Source organism: Ascaphus truei, chromosome 9, assembly GCF_040206685.1.
Source record: "Ascaphus truei isolate aAscTru1 chromosome 9, aAscTru1.hap1, whole genome shotgun sequence".
NCBI lineage: Eukaryota > Metazoa > Chordata > Amphibia > Anura > Ascaphidae > Ascaphus > Ascaphus truei.
In genome coordinates this window covers 22,546,312-22,567,746 of record NC_134491.1, presented here as the reverse complement: position 1 = coordinate 22,567,746, position 21,435 = coordinate 22,546,312, and the positions used below count along the sequence as shown (strand labels likewise).

The 21,435-nt window shown below is 52.0% G+C and overlaps 1 long non-coding RNA gene across 1 annotated transcript in view; it reads right to left on the bottom strand.

The window, feature by feature from the left end:
- The window catches only part of LOC142502592 (uncharacterized), a 174,535-nt gene that overhangs the window by 2,302 nt on the left and 150,798 nt on the right, over window positions 1-21,435 (bottom strand). The window contains exon 2 of the long non-coding RNA XR_012803801.1: window positions 4,306-4,391. This is a non-coding gene — a long non-coding RNA (uncharacterized LOC142502592). The remainder of the gene's footprint in view (window positions 1-4,305; window positions 4,392-21,435) is intronic.

Genomic DNA, 21,435 nt, shown 5'->3' with positions numbered 1-21,435 from the left:
CTGGCCACAAAAAAACGCAAGCTCCATGGCGCGTAACTGTGTACTAATAAGGTGAATTTATTTAAAGGAAAGTGTCCCTAGGAAATACACTTACAGGATGCTAAAATAACCCAAACATTGGAGAGAATCTGTAAGGGGCGTCATCTACAGGAGCGGGGGGGAGGGTCCGACAATGATACTGTGCACCTGATGTGGCTGTTTGCAACCCCTGCCACGAGTGCTGCAGCGTTTCAGCGTCTCCAAGTGCTCAGATCACTTCCCCTTACAGATTCTCTCCAATGTTTGTGTTATTTTAGCATCCTGTAAGTGTATCTCCTAGGGACACTTTCCTTTAAATAAATTTACCCATTTTGTACACAGTTACGCGCTATGGAGCTTGCGCTTTTTTGTGTTTTGTTCTTCTAGGTTTATAGTGTGTGGCTACACCACTTTTTCTGAAGCAGCAAGGAGCTCCTGGGATCATTGTGGACTACAAACTAACTAACTAATAACACTCTCTATCAGCGCTTGATCCAACTAACAAGTGTGGAGTGATAATATACACTAAACAAAATATGTGTAAGTGCAAAAAATCAATGTGTAAAAGATCAGCTGCCTAGGGGACAGCAGACAATAGACGGTTCCAAATCTACCAAAACAAAATACATATACAAAAAGCAATATCCCCGGCACTAGTGAGTTAATGTCCACAGTACCATATTCCAAAAGACAGTCCTTGGTAGAGAAACAGTCCTGGCAAATGGGTGAATTGACCAATAAAGTTCTGGATGGATACGATGGTCCTCAGAAAGTAAATCCAGATGGTCTCTTTAATGAAACAAAGACAAAGACACACCAATTGCGCAGTAAGATTACAACAACAACCCTAATTAAAGCGGGAAAACCCCCAACTTACAAGATGGAATCTTGTTTGTTAAGGGGAGAGAATCTGTACTGGGCCGCGTCTTCACCTCGATATCCACGAACCCCACATGGTTGAACGGGGTGATTTTCCTGGTGCTTGATGGTGCCCTCACGGATCCAGCATGAGCCGCCATAGCCAGCGTACAAGGAAAAATAAAACACAGCCTAGTGTAATATGTAACTACACTAATAAAATTAAAAATAACACACTACCCACACTTACAATTGGTATGGGTAAGGGGTGCCACTAACGAATGCCGTCCGCAACCTGCTTCCAACCAGGCAAGACCAGAGACCCACACAGTCACACGCGACTCGCCGATTGATGACGTCAGCGGCGCGGGTCACTTCTCACGCGCCGGATGGGATCAGCAATGGGTGGGCACACACGTACGATACTAAGCTCCTCCTCCCTTGTGTTTTAATCTGAAATGGTTATAAACACTATGGGTCTCAAGACCCCTTTTGATGTTATATATGAGCTCGGCAAAACGCCGCTTAAGGGGTCTCCCAGTGCGGCCTACATATTGCAACCCACATGGGCATTGAAGTAGATACACACAGAAATCTGTCTTACAGTTAATAAAGGTCTCTATATCATAACTAATTCCAGTTACATTAGATTTGAAACATTTACTTTTAACACTATGTTTACATCCAACACACTTCGAACAAATATAGTACCCTTTTAAGTCATTGAGCCAGGTGTACTATATTTGTTTGAAGTGTGTTGGATGTAAACATAGTGTTAAAAGTAAATGTTTCAAATCTAATGTAACTGGAATTAGTTATGATATAGAGACCTTTATTAACTGTAAGACCGATTTCTGTGTGTATCTACTTCAATGCCCATGTGGGTTGCAATATGTAGGCCGCACTGGGAGACCCCTTAAGCGGCGTTTTGCCGATCTCATATATAACATCAAAAGGGGTCTTGAGACCCATAGTGTTTCTAACCATTTCAGATTAAAACACAAGGGAGGAGGAGCTTAGTATCGTACGTGCGTGCCCACCCACTGCTGATCCCATCCGGCGCGCGAGTAGTGACCCGCGCCGCTGACGTCATCAATCGGCGTGTCGCGTGTGACTGTGTGGGTCTCTGGTCTTGCCTGGTTGGAAGCAGGTTGCGGACGACATTCGTTAGTGGCACCCCTTACCCATACCAATTGTAAGTGTGGGTAGTGTGTTATTTTTAATTTTATTAGTGTAGTTACATATTACACTAGGCTGTGTTTTATTTTTCCTTGTACGCTGGCTATGGCGGCTCATGCTGGATCCGTGAGGGCACCATCAAGCACCAGGAAAATCACCCCGTTCAACCATGTGGGGTTCGTGGATATCGAGGTGAAGACGCGGCCCAGTACAGATTCTCTCCCCTCAACAAACAAGATTCCATCTTGTAAGTTGGGGGTTTTCCCGCTTTAGTTAGGGTTGTTGTTGTAATATTACTGCGCAATTGGTGTGTCTTTGTCTTTGTTTCATTACAGAGACCATCTGGATTTACTTTCTGAGGACCATCGTATCCATCCAGAACTTTATTGGTTAATTCACCCATTTGCCAGGACTGTTTCTCTACCAAGGACTGTCTTTTGGAATATGGTACTGTGGACATTAACTCACTAGCGCCGGGGATATTGCTTTTTGTATGATGAGATCATTGTGTTGTTGGGATCTTTTCCTCCTCTGAACCATCATCAAGTGGAGACATTTGGACTTTATCCTTTTTTTGGACTTTACACTGTTATGTTTATTGCATTTTTCGTTTGGTTTTATTAATTATTAGACTACCATATTCACAATTCATGTGTTTATATTTTAGTTTCACATTTATTCACGTCACTTAGTAGCGCTACTTTTTTTGTGTGATATATATATATTCATATTCATATATATTCGAGTACCAGGGATCGGTGCTTTGTCCCTGACCCTTTAGGACAGTGGCTGTATATTCTATCCTCTGGCTCCCATCCTGATCAGGTTTTGGCCAATCGATGTGCAGTATACTCCCATTGATATGTGCACAACATCTCAGCCTATCTGTCGATCATTCCAAAACCTTGGCCTGCTGAGGACAGCAACAGGAAGAAGCAAGTCCCCCGAGGCCTCGTTTTGACAGCACATGCTTTATATTATAGAACCATGACAGACGATGTTCCTACAATCACATCACTCAGGCATTGCAGCTTCAATATATATATATATACACACACACACACACACACACACACACACACACACACACACACACACACACACACACACACACACACACACACACACACACACACACACACATAAACTTGCGGTAAATTGGGTTAACCACATTGTATCCGTTCCCACGTATCACAATTGGTGCTTTTATTCAGTGCTTTGTGGACGTGTGCACTGAGCCTCTTCTTATCTGCTGTGTATTACAGTGTAACAAACTGGGATTGCCAGTGACCTTTCAGCAATGACTAAGCAGTGATCCTCACCCGGCTCGGGAGGGCAATTTCTTTGCAGATCACCGGTTTCTTCCCTAATATTTCCTGGTAAATTATTACATGCTATGCGTTAACTCGACCAGGGGCGGCCAGCTGCAGTCCTCAAGGGTCTCCAACAGGTCAGATTTTAAGGATATATCCCTGCTTCAGCACAGGTGGCTCAATCAGTGGCTCAGTCGAAGACTGAGCCACTGATTGAACCACCTGTTCGACTGAGACACTGATTGAACCACCTGTGCTGAAGCAGGGATATCCCTAATACCTGACCTGTTGGTGGCCCTTGAGGACTGCAGCTGGCAGCCCCTGGATTACAGGACCAATTCGTGCTCAAAACAGAAGCAGCGTTTAACTCCTTCAATGCTGGCAGAGCTTTCTCCGGTATACACAAGAAAAGAAGAAAATGATCTATGTAAGTGTAAAGACAAACAATGTTTACGTTTCATTGTAGTGCAGTTGCATTGAATTGCACCTGTTGTAAACATATCATAATGAACTGTATGAAATTGTACATTAATATAGTAGACTTAGGTTTTCGGTTGTGGCGCCCGGCGTGGAGCCTCCGCTGAGTCCCCGGGAAAAAAAACCCACCCTTAACTGCCAGCATCGGCGGCAAAACAGGAATTGGCTTCACCCCAAAACCCTCCTAGAACCAATCCATGCCTGGTTTATAGAGAAATGTCTCTGAGCTAAATATGATGGTGCCGTAAGCAGCAGAGACCGGAGGAGAGAAAGCTGCAAGATGGCGGCCGGTCACTATAAGGCGGGTATAACAGACAAAAGTAATACCAAAACATACCTCAACATACACAACCAAAATAGAGACTGTAAAATAATAGCAAAAGCGGTTGCTAAAGAGATCATGCCAAAACTTGAGCAAAATACGGAGAAGATCCAAAAATCTGTTGGAGAGAGAACTTACCGTGTATATCACAAGGGTGGAGGAATCAGAGACCCGGGGAGGGTCAGTAGAGGACCACATCAGATGTCTAACAATCTCTGGAAGAACTTCAGCAAACAAAATAAAGTGTTGGAAAATTAGTTGGACGACATAGAGAACAGGTCTCGCCGGAATAATTAAAGAATAGTCGGCATCCCGGACAATCTCTAACAAATATAATACAGGTTTTGTACAAAATGGCTCCCGGAGACTCTGGGATACCCACAGAAGAAATACCCATGGGCGTCCGCAGAAATGTTTTCAGGGGGGGGGGGCATAATTTTAACTAGACAGAGAGAGAGAGTGGGTGTGGGGGGTGTGTGGGTGACGGGGTGGGTGACTGACACTTGGGTGGGTGACTGACTCGTGTGTGACTGACACTTGGGTGATAGACTGACACTTGGGTGGGTGACTGTATTCATTCACAGACAGACAGACACAAACACACTCAGACTCTCCCTCTCAGACTCTCTCAGACTCTCCCTCTCAGACTCCCCCCCCCTCAGACTCTCCCTCTCAGACTCTCCCTCTCAGACTCTCCCTCTCAGACCAGACTCTCTCAGACTCTCCCTCTCAGACCAGACTCTCTCAGACTCTCCCTCTAAGACCAGACTCTCCCTCTCAGACTCTCCCTCTCAGACCAGACTCTCTCAGACTCTCCCTCTCAGACCAGACTCTCTCAGACTCTCCCTCTCAGACCAGACTCTCTCAGACTCTCACTCTCAGACTCTCTCAGACTCTCCCTCTCAGACTCTCTCAGACTCTCTCAGACTCCCCCCCCCTCAGACACTCTCTCCCCCTCAGACTCTCCCTCTCAGACTCTCCCTCTCAGACCAGACTCTCCCTCTCAGACCAGACTCTCCCTCTCAGACCAGACTCTCTCAGACTCTCCCTCTCAGACCAGACTCTCCCTCTCAGACCAGACTCTCCCTCTCAGACTCTCCCTCTCAGACCAGACTCTCTCAGACTCTCCCTCTCAGACCAGACTCTCTCAGACTCTCCCTCTCAGACTCTCTCAGACTCTCCCTCTCAGACTCTCTCAGACTCTCCCTCTCAGACTCTCTCAGACTCCCCCCCCCCCCTCAGACACTCTCTCCCCCTCAGACACTCCCTCTCAGACTCTCCCTCTCAGACCAGACTCTCCCTCTCAGACCAGACTCTCTCAGACTCTCCCTCTCAGACCAGACTCTCCCTGTCAGACCAGACTCTCCCTCTCAGACCAGACTCTCCCTCTCAGACTCTCCCTCTCAGACTCTCCCTCTCAGACTCTCCCTCTCAGACTCTCCCTCTCAGACCATACTCTCTCAGACTCTCCCTCTCAGACCAGACTCTCTCAGACTCTCCCTCTCAGACTCTCCCTCTCAGACTCTCCCTCTCAGACTCTCCCTCTCAGACTCCCCCCCCCCTTCAGACACTCTCTCCCCCTCAGACTCTCCCTCTCAGACCAGACTCTCTCAGACTCTCCCTCTCAGACCAGACTCTCTCAGACCAGACTCTCCCTCTCAGACTCTCCCTCTCAGACTCTCCCTCTCAGACTCTCCCTCTCAGACTCTCCCTCTCAGACCAGACTCTCTCAGACTCTCCCTCTCAGACCAGAGTCTCTCAGACTCTCCCTCTCAGACCAGACTCTCTCAGACTCTCTCAAACTCTCCCTCTCAGACTCTCCCTCTCAGACTCTCCCTCTCAGACTCCCCCCACCCCCTCAGACACTCTCTCCCCCTCAGACTCTCACTCTCAGACCAGACTCTCCCTCTCAGACTCTCACTCTCAGACCAGACTCTCTCAGACTCTCCCTCTCAGACCAGACTCTCCCTCTCAGACCAGACTCTCCCTCTCAGACCAAACTCTCCCTCTCAGACTCTCCCTCTCAGACTCTCCCTCTCAGACTCTCCCTCTCAGACCAGACTCTCTCAGACTCTCCCTCTCAGACCAGACTCTCTCAGACTCTCCCTCTCAGACCAGACTCTCTCAGACTCTCACTCTCAGACTCTCTCAGACTCTCCCTCTCAGACTCTCTCAGACTCTCCCTCTCAGACTCTCTCAGACTCCCCCCCCCCCCTCAGACACTCTCTCCCCCTCAGACTCTCCCTCTCAGACTCTCCCTCTCAGACCAGACTCTCCCTCTCAGACCAGACTCTCTCAGACTCTCCCTCTCAGACCAGACTCTCCCTCTCAGACCAGACTCTCCCTCTCAGACTCTCCCTCTCAGACCAGACTCTCTCAGACTCTCCCTCTCAGACCAGACTCTCTCAGACTCTCCCTCTCAGACTCTCTCAGACTCTCCCTCTCAGACTCTCTCAGACTCTCCCTCTCAGACTCTCTCAGACTCCCCCCCCCTCAGACACTCTCTCCCCCTCAGACACTCCCTCTCAGACTCTCCCTCTCAGACCAGACTCTCCCTCTCAGACCAGACTCTCTCAGACTCTCCCTCTCAGACCAGACTCTCCCTGTCAGACCAGACTCTCCCTCTCAGACCAGACTCTCCCTCTCAGACTCTCCCTCTCAGACTCTCCCTCTCAGACTCTCCCTCTCAGACCATACTCTCTCAGACTCTCCCTCTCAGACCAGACTCTCTCAGACTCTCTCAGACTCTCCCTCTCAGACTCTCCCTCTCAGACTCTCCCTCTCAGACTCCCCCCCCTTCAGACACTCTCTCCCCCTCAGACTCTCCCTCTCAGACCAGACTCTCTCAGACTCTCCCTCTCAGACCAGACTCTCTCAGACCAGACTCTCCCTCTCAGACTCTCCCTCTCAGACTCTCCCTCTCAGACTCTCCCTCTCAGACCATACTCTCTCAGACTCTCCCTCTCAGACCAGACTCTCTCAGACTCTCTCAGACTCTCCCTCTCAGACTCTCCCTCTCAGACTCTCCCTCTCAGACTCCCCCCCCTTCAGACACTCTCTCCCCCTCAGACTCTCCCTCTCAGACCAGACTCTCTCAGACTCTCCCTCTCAGACCAGACTCTCTCAGACCAGACTCTCCCTCTCAGACTCTCCCTCTCAGACTCTCCCTCTCAGACTCTCCCTCTCAGACCATACTCTCTCAGACTCTCCCTCTCAGACCAGACTCTCTCAGACTCTCTCAGACTCTCCCTCTCAGACTCTCCCTCTCAGACTCTCCCTCTCAGACTCCCCCCCCTTCAGACACTCTCTCCCCCTCAGACTCTCCCTCTCAGACCAGACTCTCTCAGACTCTCCCTCTCAGACCAGACTCTCTCAGACCAGACTCTCCCTCTCAGACTCTCCCTCTCAGACTCTCCCTCTCAGACTCTCCCTCTCAGACCAGACTCTCTCAGACTCTCCCTCTCAGACCAGACTCTCTCAGACTCTCCCTCTCAGACCAGACTCTCTCAGACTCTCTCAAACTCTCCCTCTCAGACTCTCCCTCTCAGACTCTCCCTCTCAGACTCTCTCAGACTCCCCCCACCCCCTCAGACACTCTCTCCCCCTCAGACTCTCACTCTCAGACCAGACTCTCCCTCTCAGACTCTCACTCTCAGACCAGACTCTCTCAGACTCTCCCTCTCAGACCAGACTCTCCCTCTCAGACCAGACTCTCCCTCTCAGACCAAACTCTCCCTCTCAGACTCTCCCTCTCAGACTCTCCCTCTCAGACTCTCCCTCTCAGTCTCTCCCTCTCAGTCTCTCCCTCTCAGACCAGACTCTCTCAGACTCTCCCTCTCAGACCAGACTCTCTCAGACTCTCTCAGACTCTCTCAGACTCTCCCTCTCAGACTCTCTCAGACTCTCACTCTCAGACTCTCTCAGACTCTCCCTCTCAGACTCTCTCAGACTCTCCCTCTCAGACTCTCTCAGACTCCCCCCCCCTCAGACACTCTCTCCCCCTCAGACTCTCCCTCTCAGACTCTCCCTCTCAGACCAGACTCTCCCTCTCAGACCAGACTCTCTCTCAGACTCTCCCTCTCAGACCAGACTCTCCCTCTCAGACCAGACTCTCCCTCTCAGACTCTCCCTCTCAGACCAGACTCTCTCAGACTCTCCCTCTCAGACCAGACTCTCTCAGACTCTCCCTCTCAGACTCTCTCAGACTCTCCCTCTCAGACTCTCTCAGACTCTCCCTCTCAGACTCTCTCAGACTCCCCCCCCCCCTCAGACACTCTCTCCCCCTCAGACACTCCCTCTCAGACTCTCCCTCTCAGACCAGACTCTCCCTCTCAGACCAGACTCTCTCAGACTCTCCCTCTCAGACCAGACTCTCCCTGTCAGACCAGACTCTCCCTCTCAGACAGACTCTCCCCTCTCAGACTCTCCTCTCAGACTCTCCCTCTCAGACTCTCCCTCTCAGACTCTCCCTCTCAGACCATACTCTCTCAGACTCTCCCTCTCAGACCAGACTCTCTCAGACTCTCCCTCTCAGACTCTCCCTCTCAGACTCTCCCTCTCAGACTCTCCCTCTCAGACTCCCCCCCCCCTTCAGACACTCTCCCCCTCAGACTCTCCCTCTCAGACCAGACTCTCTCAGACTCTCCCTCTCAGACCAGACTCTCTCAGACCAGACTCTCCCTCTCAGACTCTCCCTCTCAGACTCTCCCTCTCAGACTCTCCCTCCTCAGACTCTCCCTCTCAGACCAGACTCTCTCAGACTCTCCCTCTCAGACCAGAGTCTCTCAGACTCTCCCTCTCAGACCAGACTCTCTCAGACTCTCTCAAACTCTCCCTCTCAGACTCTCCCTCTCAGACTCTCCCTCTCAGACTCCCCCCACCCCCCCTCAGACACTCTCTCCCCTCAGACTCTCACTCTCAGACCAGACTCTCCCTCTCAGACTCTCACTCTCAGACCAGACTCTCTCAGACTCTCCCTCTCAGACCAGACTCTCCCTCTCAGACCAGACTCTCCCTCTCAGACCAAACTCTCCCTCTCAGACTCTCCCTCTCAGACTCTCCCTCTCAGACTCTCCCTCTCAGACCAGACTCTCTCAGACTCTCCCTCTCAGACCAGACTCTCTCAGACTCTCCCTCTCAGACCAGACTCTCTCAGACTCTCACTCTCAGACTCTCTCAGACTCTCCCTCTCAGACTCTCTCAGACTCTCCCTCTCAGACTCTCTCAGACTCCCCCCCCCTCAGACACTCTCTCCCCCTCAGACTCTCCCTCTCAGACTCTCCCTCTCAGACCAGACTCTCCCTCTCAGACCAGACTCTCTCAGACTCTCCCTCTCAGACCAGACTCTCCCTCTCAGACCAGACTCTCCCTCTCAGACTCTCCCTCTCAGACCAGACTCTCTCAGACTCTCCCTCTCAGACCAGACTCTCTCAGACTCTCCCTCTCAGACTCTCTCAGACTCTCCCTCTCAGACTCTCTCAGACTCTCCCTCTCAGACTCTCTCAGACTCCCCCCCCCCTCAGACACTCTCTCCCCCTCAGACACTCCCTCTCAGACTCTCCCTCTCAGACCAGACTCTCCCTCTCAGACCAGAGTCTCTCAGACTCTCCCTCTCAGACCAGACTCTCCCTGTCAGACCAGACTCTCCCTCTCAGACCAGACTCTCCCTCTCAGACTCTCCCTCTCAGACTCTCCCTCTCAGACTCTCCCTCTCAGACCATACTCTCTCAGACTCTCCCTCTCAGACCAGACTCTCTCAGACTCTCTCAGACTCTCCCTCTCAGACTCTCCCTCTCAGACTCTCCCTCTCAGACTCCCCCCCCTTCAGACACTCTCTCCCCCTCAGACTCTCCCTCTCAGACCAGACTCTCTCAGACTCTCCCTCTCAGACCAGACTCTCTCAGACCAGACTCTCCCTCTCAGACTCTCCCTCTCAGACTCTCCCTCTCAGACTCTCCCTCTCAGACCATACTCTCTCAGACTCTCCCTCTCAGACCAGACTCTCTCAGACTCTCTCAGACTCTCCCTCTCAGACTCTCCCTCTCAGACTCTCCCTCTCAGACTCCCCCCCCTTCAGACACTCTCTCCCCCTCAGACTCTCCCTCTCAGACCAGACTCTCTCAGACTCTCCCTCTCAGACCAGACTCTCTCAGACCAGACTCTCCCTCTCAGACTCTCCCTCTCAGACTCTCCCTCTCAGACTCTCCCTCTCAGACCATACTCTCTCAGACTCTCCCTCTCAGACCAGACTCTCTCAGACTCTCTCAGACTCTCCCTCTCAGACTCTCCCTCTCAGACTCTCCCTCTCAGACTCCCCCCCCTTCAGACACTCTCTCCCCCTCAGACTCTCCCTCTCAGACCAGACTCTCTCAGACTCTCCCTCTCAGACCAGACTCTCTCAGACCAGACTCTCCCTCTCAGACTCTCCCTCTCAGACTCTCCCTCTCAGACTCTCCCTCTCAGACCATACTCTCTCAGACTCTCCCTCTCAGACCAGACTCTCTCAGACTCTCTCAGACTCTCCCTCTCAGACTCTCCCTCTCAGACTCTCCCTCTCAGACTCCCCCCCCTTCAGACACTCTCTCCCCCTCAGACTCTCCCTCTCAGACCAGACTCTCTCAGACTCTCCCTCTCAGACCAGACTCTCCCTCTCAGACCAGACTCTCCCTCTCAGACTCTCCCTCTCAGACCAGACTCTCTCAGACTCTCCCTCTCAGACCAGACTCTCTCAGACTCTCCCTCTCAGACTCTCTCAGACTCTCCCTCTCAGACTCTCTCAGACTCTCCCTCTCAGACTCTCTCAGACTCCCCCCCCCCCCTCAGACACTCTCTCCCCCTCAGACACTCCCTCTCAGACTCTCCCTCTCAGACCAGACTCTCCCTCTCAGACCAGACTCTCTCAGACTCTCCCTCTCAGACCAGACTCTCCCTGTCAGACCAGACTCTCCCTCTCAGACCAGACTCTCCCTCTCAGACTCTCCCTCTCAGACTCTCCCTCTCAGACTCTCCCTCTCAGACTCTCCCTCTCAGACCATACTCTCTCAGACTCTCCCTCTCAGACCAGACTCTCTCAGACTCTCCCTCTCAGACTCTCCCTCTCAGACTCTCCCTCTCAGACTCTCCCTCTCAGACTCCCCCCCCCCTTCAGACACTCTCTCCCCCTCAGACTCTCCCTCTCAGACCAGACTCTCTCAGACTCTCCCTCTCAGACCAGACTCTCTCAGACCAGACTCTCCCTCTCAGACTCTCCCTCTCAGACTCTCCCTCTCAGACTCTCCCTCTCAGACTCTCCCTCTCAGACCAGACTCTCTCAGACTCTCCCTCTCAGACCAGAGTCTCTCAGACTCTCCCTCTCAGACCAGACTCTCTCAGACTCTCTCAAACTCTCCCTCTCAGACTCTCCCTCTCAGACTCTCCCTCTCAGACTCCCCCCACCCCCTCAGACACTCTCTCCCCCTCAGACTCTCACTCTCAGACCAGACTCTCCCTCTCAGACTCTCACTCTCAGACCAGACTCTCTCAGACTCTCCCTCTCAGACCAGACTCTCCCTCTCAGACCAGACTCTCCCTCTCAGACCAAACTCTCCCTCTCAGACTCTCCCTCTCAGACTCTCCCTCTCAGACTCTCCCTCTCAGACCAGACTCTCTCAGACTCTCCCTCTCAGACCAGACTCTCTCAGACTCTCCCTCTCAGACCAGACTCTCTCAGACTCTCACTCTCAGACTCTCTCAGACTCTCCCTCTCAGACTCTCTCAGACTCTCCCTCTCAGACTCTCTCAGACTCCCCCCCCCCCTCAGACACTCTCTCCCCCTCAGACTCTCCCTCTCAGACTCTCCCTCTCAGACCAGACTCTCCCTCTCAGACCAGACTCTCTCAGACTCTCCCTCTCAGACCAGACTCTCCCTCTCAGACCAGACTCTCCCTCTCAGACTCTCCCTCTCAGACCAGACTCTCTCAGACTCTCCCTCTCAGACCAGACTCTCTCAGACTCTCCCTCTCAGACTCTCTCAGACTCTCCCTCTCAGACTCTCTCAGACTCTCCCTCTCAGACTCTCTCAGACTCCCCCCCCCCTCAGACACTCTCTCCCCCTCAGACACTCCCTCTCAGACTCTCCCTCTCAGACCAGACTCTCCCTCTCAGACCAGAGTCTCTCAGACTCTCCCTCTCAGACCAGACTCTCCCTGTCAGACCAGACTCTCCCTCTCAGACCAGACTCTCCCTCTCAGACTCTCCCTCTCAGACTCTCCCTCTCAGACTCTCCCTCTCAGACCATACTCTCTCAGACTCTCCCTCTCAGACCAGACTCTCTCAGACTCTCTCAGACTCTCCCTCTCAGACTCTCCCTCTCAGACTCTCCCTCTCAGACTCCCCCCCCTTCAGACACTCTCTCCCCCTCAGACTCTCCCTCTCAGACCAGACTCTCTCAGACTCTCCCTCTCAGACCAGACTCTCTCAGACCAGACTCTCCCTCTCAGACTCTCCCTCTCAGACTCTCCCTCTCAGACTCTCCCTCTCAGACCATACTCTCTCAGACTCTCCCTCTCAGACCAGACTCTCTCAGACTCTCTCAGACTCTCCCTCTCAGACTCTCCCTCTCAGACTCTCCCTCTCAGACTCCCCCCCCTTCAGACACTCTCTCCCCCTCAGACTCTCCCTCTCAGACCAGACTCTCTCAGACTCTCCCTCTCAGACCAGACTCTCTCAGACCAGACTCTCCCTCTCAGACTCTCCCTCTCAGACTCTCCCTCTCAGACTCTCCCTCTCAGACCATACTCTCTCAGACTCTCCCTCTCAGACCAGACTCTCTCAGACTCTCTCAGACTCTCCCTCTCAGACTCTCCCTCTCAGACTCTCCCTCTCAGACTCCCCCCCCTTCAGACACTCTCTCCCCCTCAGACTCTCCCTCTCAGACCAGACTCTCTCAGACTCTCCCTCTCAGACCAGACTCTCTCAGACCAGACTCTCCCTCTCAGACTCTCCCTCTCAGACTCTCCCTCTCAGACTCTCCCTCTCAGACCAGACTCTCTCAGACTCTCCCTCTCAGACCAGACTCTCTCAGACTCTCCCTCTCAGACCAGACTCTCTCAGACTCTCTCAAACTCTCCCTCTCAGACTCTCCCTCTCAGACTCTCCCTCTCAGACTCTCTCAGACTCCCCCCACCCCCTCAGACACTCTCTCCCCCTCAGACTCTCACTCTCAGACCAGACTCTCCCTCTCAGACTCTCACTCTCAGACCAGACTCTCTCAGACTCTCCCTCTCAGACCAGACTCTCCCTCTCAGACCAGACTCTCCCTCTCAGACCAAACTCTCCCTCTCAGACTCTCCCTCTCAGACTCTCCCTCTCAGACTCTCCCTCTCAGTCTCTCCCTCTCAGTCTCTCCCTCTCAGACCAGACTCTCTCAGACTCTCCCTCTCAGACCAGACTCTCTCAGACTCTCTCAGACTCTCTCAGACTCTCCCTCTCAGACTCTCTCAGACTCTCACTCTCAGACTCTCTCAGACTCTCCCTCTCAGACTCTCTCAGACTCTCCCTCTCAGACTCTCTCAGACTCCCCCCCCCTCAGACACTCTCTCCCCCTCAGACTCTCCCTCTCAGACTCTCCCTCTCAGACCAGACTCTCCCTCTCAGACCAGACTCTCTCAGACTCTCCCTCTCAGACCAGACTCTCCCTCTCAGACCAGACTCTCCCTCTCAGACTCTCCCTCTCAGACCAGACTCTCTCAGACTCTCCCTCTCAGACCAGACTCTCTCAGACTCTCCCTCTCAGACTCTCTCAGACTCTCCCTCTCAGACTCTCTCAGACTCTCCCTCTCAGACTCTCTCAGACTCCCCCCCCCCCTCAGACACTCTCTCCCCCTCAGACACTCCCTCTCAGACTCTCCCTCTCAGACCAGACTCTCCCTCTCAGACCAGACTCTCTCAGACTCTCCCTCTCAGACCAGACTCTCCCTGTCAGACCAGACTCTCCCTCTCAGACCAGACTCTCCCTCTCAGACTCTCCCTCTCAGACTCTCCCTCTCAGACTCTCCCTCTCAGACTCTCCCTCTCAGACCATACTCTCTCAGACTCTCCCTCTCAGACCAGACTCTCTCAGACTCTCCCTCTCAGACTCTCCCTCTCAGACTCTCCCTCTCAGACTCTCCCTCTCAGACTCCCCCCCCCTTCAGACACTCTCTCCCCCTCAGACTCTCCCTCTCAGACCAGACTCTCTCAGACTCTCCCTCTCAGACCAGACTCTCTCAGACCAGACTCTCCCTCTCAGACTCTCCCTCTCAGACTCTCCCTCTCAGACTCTCCCTCTCAGACTCTCCCTCTCAGACCAGACTCTCTCAGACTCTCCCTCTCAGACCAGAGTCTCTCAGACTCTCCCTCTCAGACCAGACTCTCTCAGACTCTCTCAAACTCTCCCTCTCAGACTCTCCCTCTCAGACTCTCCCTCTCAGACTCCCCCCACCCCCTCAGACACTCTCTCCCCCTCAGACTCTCACTCTCAGACCAGACTCTCCCTCTCAGACTCTCACTCTCAGACCAGACTCTCTCAGACTCTCCCTCTCAGACCAGACTCTCCCTCTCAGACCAGACTCTCCCTCTCAGACCAAACTCTCCCTCTCAGACTCTCCCTCTCAGACTCTCCCTCTCAGACTCTCCCTCTCAGACCAGACTCTCTCAGACTCTCCCTCTCAGACCAGACTCTCTCAGACTCTCCCTCTCAGACCAGACTCTCTCAGACTCTCACTCTCAGACTCTCTCAGACTTTCCCTCTCAGACTCTCTCAGACTCTCCCTCTCAGACTCTCTCAGACTCCCCCCCCCCTCAGACACTCTCTCCCCCTCAGACTCTCCCTCTCAGACTCTCCCTCTCAGACCAGACTCTCCCTCTCAGACCAGACTCTCTCAGACTCTCCCTCTCAGACCAGACTCTCCCTCTCAGACCAGACTCTCCCTCTCAGACTCTCCCTCTCAGACCAGACTCTCTCAGACTCTCCCTCTCAGACTCTCTCAGACTCTCCCTCTCAGACTCTCTCAGACTCTCCCTCTCAGACTCTCTCAGACTCCCCCCCCCCTCAGACACTCTCTCCCCCTCAGACACTCCCTCTCAGACTCTCCCTCTCAGACCAGACTCTCCCTCTCAGACCAGACTCTCTCAGACTCTCCCTCTCAGACCAGACTCTCCCTGTCAGACCAGACTCTCCCTCTCAGACCAGACTCTCCCTCTCAGACTCTCCCTCTCAGACTCTCCCTCTCAGACTCTCCCTCTCAGACCATACTCTCTCAGACTCTCCCTCTCAGACCAGACTCTCTCAGACTCTCCCTCTCAGACTCTCCCTCTCAGACTCTCCCTCTCAGACTCTCCCTCTCAGACTCTCCCTCTCAGACTCCCCCCCCTTCAGACACTCTCTCCCCCTCAGACTCTCCCTCTCAGACCAGACTCTCTCAGACTCTCCCTCTCAGACCAGACTCTCTCAGACCAGACTCTCCCTCTCAGACTCTCCCTCTCAGACTCTCCCTCTCAGACTCTCCCTCTCAGACCATACTCTCTCAGACTCTCCCTCTCAGACCAGACTCTCTCAGACTCTCCCTCTCAGACCAGACTCTCTCAGACTCTCTCAAACTCTCCCTCTCAGACTCTCCCTCTCAGACTCTCCCTCTCAGACTCTCTCAGACTCCCCCCACCCCCTCAGACACTCTCTCCCCCTCAGACTCTCACTCTCAGACCAGACTCTCCCTCTCAGACTCTCACTCTCAGACCAGACTCTCTCAGACTCTCCCTCTCAGACCAGACTCTCCCTCTCAGACCAGACTCTCCCTCTCAGACCAAACTCTCCCTCTCAGACTCTCCCTCTCAGACTCTCCCTCTCAGACTCTCCCTCTCAGTCTCTCCCTCTCAGTCTCTCCCTCTCAGACCAGACTCTCTCAGACTCTCCCTCTCAGACCAGACTCTCTCAGACTCTCTCAGACTCTCTCAGACTCTCCCTCTCAGACTCTCTCAGACTCTCCCTCTCAGACCCTCTCAGACTCTCTCAGACTCTCTCAGACTCCCCCCCCCCCTCAGACACTCTCTCCCCCTCAGACTCTCCCTCTCAAACTCTCCCTCTCAGACCAGACTCTCCCTCTCAGACCAGACTCTCCCTCTCAGACTCTCCCTCTCAGACTCTCCCTCTCAGACCAGACTCTCCCTCTCAGACTCTCCCTCTCAGACTCTCCCTCTCAGACCAGACTCTCTCAGACTCTCCCTCTCAGACTCTCCCTCTCAGACTCTCTCAGACTTCCCCCCCCCCCTCAGACACTCTCTCCCCCTCAGACTCTCTCAGCCTCTCTCCCCTTCTGACTCTCTCAGACTCTCTCCCCCTCAGACTGTCTCCCCCTCAGACTGTCTCCCTCTCAGACTGTCTCCCCCTCAGACTGTCTCCCCCTCAGACTCTCTCAGACTCTCCCTCTCAGACCAGACTCTCCCTCTCAGACTCTCCCTCTCAGACTCTCCCTCTCAGACTCTCTCAGACTTCCCCCCCCTCAGACACTCTCTCCCCCTCAGACTCTCTCAGCCTCTCTCCCCTTCCGACTCTCTCAGACTGTCTCCCCCTCAGACTGTCTCCCCCTCAGACTGTCTCCCCCTCAGACTGTCTCCCCCTCAGACTCTCTCAGACTTTCTCCCCCTCAGACTCTCTCCCCCTCAGACTCTCTCAGACTCCCCCCCCCTCAGACTCCCTCCCCTTCAGAATTCCTCTCTCACTCTCAGACTCTCTCACTCTCAGACTCTCTCACTCTCAGACACTCTCTCTCAGACACACACACACACACACACACACACACACACACACACACACACACACACACACACACACACACACACACACACACACACACACACACACACACACACCTTGTCTGGTGCCACTCTAATGCAGATAGTCCCAAGGTGTAGCCCCATCTCTTTCTTACCCCCTCTCTTCTTCATTCACTCTCCCCCCTCACCCCTCTCTTCCTCACTTCCTGTCTCCTCACTCTCCCCCCTACATCAATTATCCCCCTCTGACTCAAACCCACTCCCTGAATCCGCCCTCCTCACATTCATTCCCTCCCCCTCTGATCTCACACACACACACTCTCACTCACACACACACACTCACACACACACACACACACACACACACTCAGACACACACACACAGACACAAACTCAGACACTCGCAACAAGGGGGAATCGGAGCAGGGGGGGGGGGAAATGGAACGGGGGGGCCGGAGCAGGGGGGGAATCAGAACGGGGAGGGGACCGGAGCAGGGGGGGAATCGGAACAGGGGGGGGAGGACCTGAGCAGGGGGGAATCGGAATGGGAAGGGGGGACCGGAGCAGGGGGGGGAATCGGAACGGGAAGGGGGGACCGGAGCAGGGGGGGGGGAATCAGAACAGGGGGGACCAGAGCAGGGGGAAGATTTTGGAACGGGGGGATCGGAGCAGGGGGGGGAATCAGAGCAGGCGGACAAGGGGGAAGCGAGAGTGGCATGGAGCAGTACTCACCTGACTTGCTCCATGCAGGAAAGGGCGGGCCAAAAAAAAAAAAAAATCCTGGCAGCGTGCCAACACGCACCAGCCAATCAGGAGACAAGGGAGGTTTTTTTTTTTTTTGCAGAGACGCGCGCGCTTCCTTGCACATCGTGAGCGCGTGCCAGTGCCCTCACGCCAGTGCCCTCTGTCAGCGGCCCTGGATCCAGGGGGGGGGGCAAGCGCCCCCCCCTTACCCCCTCCTGCGGATGCCCATGGAAATACCAATTAAGATTGAAGTGGTCCACAGGATAAGTCCGATGCACACGGAGCATAAAAACTTCCATCAAAATAACGTATGGAGAGACACCTGGGCTCAAAAAGGAGCCTACCTGAGAGATAGGCTAATGGTATATGCAAAGTATATTTAAATTAATTGCAACCCACACTTCCTAAAAGGATTTCCATAACAGTTTAGGGCAACTTGCCGCCGGCATCTCACTGCAGCGTCTCTGCCGCGGCCTATAGCTGCTGGCTGTTTCGCCACGAAAGTAAGCCACTAACATTACCCTTTACCCTAAACGCTCCTAACCTTAACTACTTACCCGAAAACCCATAACCTTAACACCTAGTGCTAATTGTTACCCTTTCTTAGTGACTGTGTGGCTTTCCTTTACTGGGTAGTTAAGTTGTATGTTTGTTTCTTCTGTTTAACTAGAACAGTGGATGTAAATCTATGTCTAAAGGTTTCTATGTACATGTGGGGTTCAGGGATTAGTACTGGGGGATGAGTCCAATCAATGTGATCTATTGACTTTTTGCAAATAGAGGGGCATTTGTTGCAGTAAAGTCACCATCTACTGGAGACAAAGGGGAATTGCAGTAAAAAAAATTACAAAACTATCACAGAGGTCAACTATGGGTATGTGGCAGGCCATTTGGATGTTGTTGGGGTTACTTGGTAGATAGGGAAGCCATTGGAAGATACCCTTACCACTAGGGAGCTGAGAGGTAGTCACAAATTGCCTGCTCTTTAACTGTATCCTTACGCTCACACATTTTCAACTCCTCCCCTCTACTCTGGTACTTTTCCCTACTCCTTAAAACACCCAACAGTTATACCCTTACTTAAAAACAGCAAGCTTGACCCTACTTGTCTCTCTAATTATCGTCCTGTCTCCCTCCTGCCTTTTGCCTTTAAACTCATTCAACGCCTCGTATTCTCTTTCTTGCTCCATTTTCTCACCACCTAGTCTCTCCTAGATCCTCTACAATCTGGCTTCCGCACTACTTACTCCACTGAAACAGCCCTCACTAAAATAACTAATGACCACCATTCTGCCAAAGACAATTGTCATTACACTCTGCTCATATTGCTATCTTCAATTGCTACCTTATACTATTGTAACCTGTCCGGCCTTCCTGCCTCTCACCTGTCTCCCCTTCAATCTATCCTAAACACTGCTGCTAGAATCACTTTACTGTCTCCTAAAATTGTCTCAGCATCTCTCCTGCTGAAATCCCTCTCCTGGCTTCCTTTCAAATCCCGTATTACTTACAACATTCTCTTCCTCACTTTTAAGGCTATATACACGCTTCTGCCCCTCCTTACATGTCAGCCCTAATTTCTCGCAATACACGTGCCTGACTCTTGCGTTCTGTTGGATGTCTTCTGAAGGATGTCTTCTCTCTACCCCTTTTGTATCAAAAGCCCTCTCCCATCTAAAACCCTTCTCACTGACTGCCCCACACCTCTGGAATCCCCTTCCCCTCAATATCCGATGAGCACCCTCTCTATCACTTTAAGACCCATCTTAAAACACACCTCTTTAGTTCCATGGCTGATCCTATACACCTCATACATCGGCCTTGGCCCCCTGCAGATGCACTTACCAGAATACCCTCCTACTGTCTCTGTACGTTCTCCCTACTTACCACTTAGATTGTAACCTCTTCGGGACAGGAACTCCTTTTCCTAATGTTACTTTTATATCTGAAGTGCTTATTCCCATTGTGTGTTATAGTATTATGTTATGTGTATTCCTGCTGTGAAGCGCTATTTTTTTATTTATTTTTCTCCCTCTTAACTCTGTGCTGTTAATTGACCAACTGGAACAAGCTGATTTATTGGGGAGGGGGAGGGTCATGTGACTGCTTTATCTGTATAATACCAACACCTTTCCTGCATCTTTGCAGGAACTGCATTAGGCATTAGACAGTGAGGCATTTAAAGTGAGCTTTTTAAGTGATAAATACAGTTAGACTATAGTTAGACTAGAGGTGACTGGGGACTGGATCTACTGCAAACTCTTTTACTTAAGACAACAAACAGTAAGCTATTCAGATCACACTATGATCCCAAGCTTGCTAACCTGCCTATTTCAACCCCCCACCCCTTTACAACTTATTTACTGCAGTCTCTCCCAAAACTGACTGCACAATACACTGAAACACTGAACTGACTCTAGCATTGCAATACAGCTAAACATTTGACAAGGAACAGGCACACACCTGCTGTTTAGTCTGCTCACACTCACTCTGCTCACAACAGCTCTTTGCAGCACTGCCTACCTCTGGCATCATGAACCTGCTATGTATTTTAACTTTTTTCTTTCTCCTGGCCTCATGGAGATGTTACTCCCTCTATCCACTACAAACTCCTCCATCCTGGCCCACACCCAACATCACCATACACCCTGGACTACTCAGAATCCTTGCACTATCTCCTGAATGTTGGTGGAGAACTCTAAAAACCAGCACACCAACCACTGCTCACTCAAATGGCAAACACCACAAATTTACAACTTGCAAACAACTACCCAAATTTCTACTCATACAGTTACTCTCTTTAGCAGGTGATATTGAACCTAACCCAGGTCGTCCCATTTCAGCTCTGTCCCATGCCCCTGAGAATTCCACCTTTAAATTCCAAAAAGGGCTGTCTGTCGCCCATATAAACATCCGGAGCCTGCTGCCCAAACTGGACGAACTAAGGGCATGGTGCCTTATGCATAAACCCAAAGCCATCGTTCTTACAGAAACATGGCTATCCCCTAAAACCCCTGATGCAAATATTGCCATTCAGGGATACTCCATTTTTAAGAGAGATAGGTCAAAGAGAGGAGGAGGGGTGTTATTTTATATTGCAGACACATTACAATTTACACTGTTAAATTGCCCACCAAGCCCACCCTCTTTTGAAATTCTAGTTGGCAAAATCTGCCTTCCCTTTTCTAAGCCCATCTTGCTTGCTGGCATCTACCGCCCCCCTAAAGCCCCTCTACAATCCCTGACCGATATCACCCAATTTCTTGGCTCCATTTCCTCTCTGAATGAGAAGAGTGAGCTGCTAGTTCTTGGGGATTTCAACTTCAATTGGCTTGACCCTAAAAACCACAAAATCCAGATACAACTCAAGTCACTTAACCTATCGCAACTCATTTCCCAATCCACACGGATAAACCTGAAATCGCATAACCATTCCTTGCTAGACTGGATTCTCTCCTCAAACCCCAGCAGAATCCAATCCTCTGGCATCCTTCCTGATATTTTCAGTGACCATGCAATAGTGTACAGGCATACCCGCATTAACGTACGCAATGGGACTGGAGTATGTATGTAAAGCGAAAATGTACTTAAAGTGAAGCACTACCTTTTCCCCACTTATTGATGCATGTACTGTACTGCAATCGTCATATACGTGCATAACTGATGTAAATAACGCATTTGTAACAGGCTCTATAGTCGCCCCGCTTGCGCACAGCTTCGGTACAGGTAGGGAGC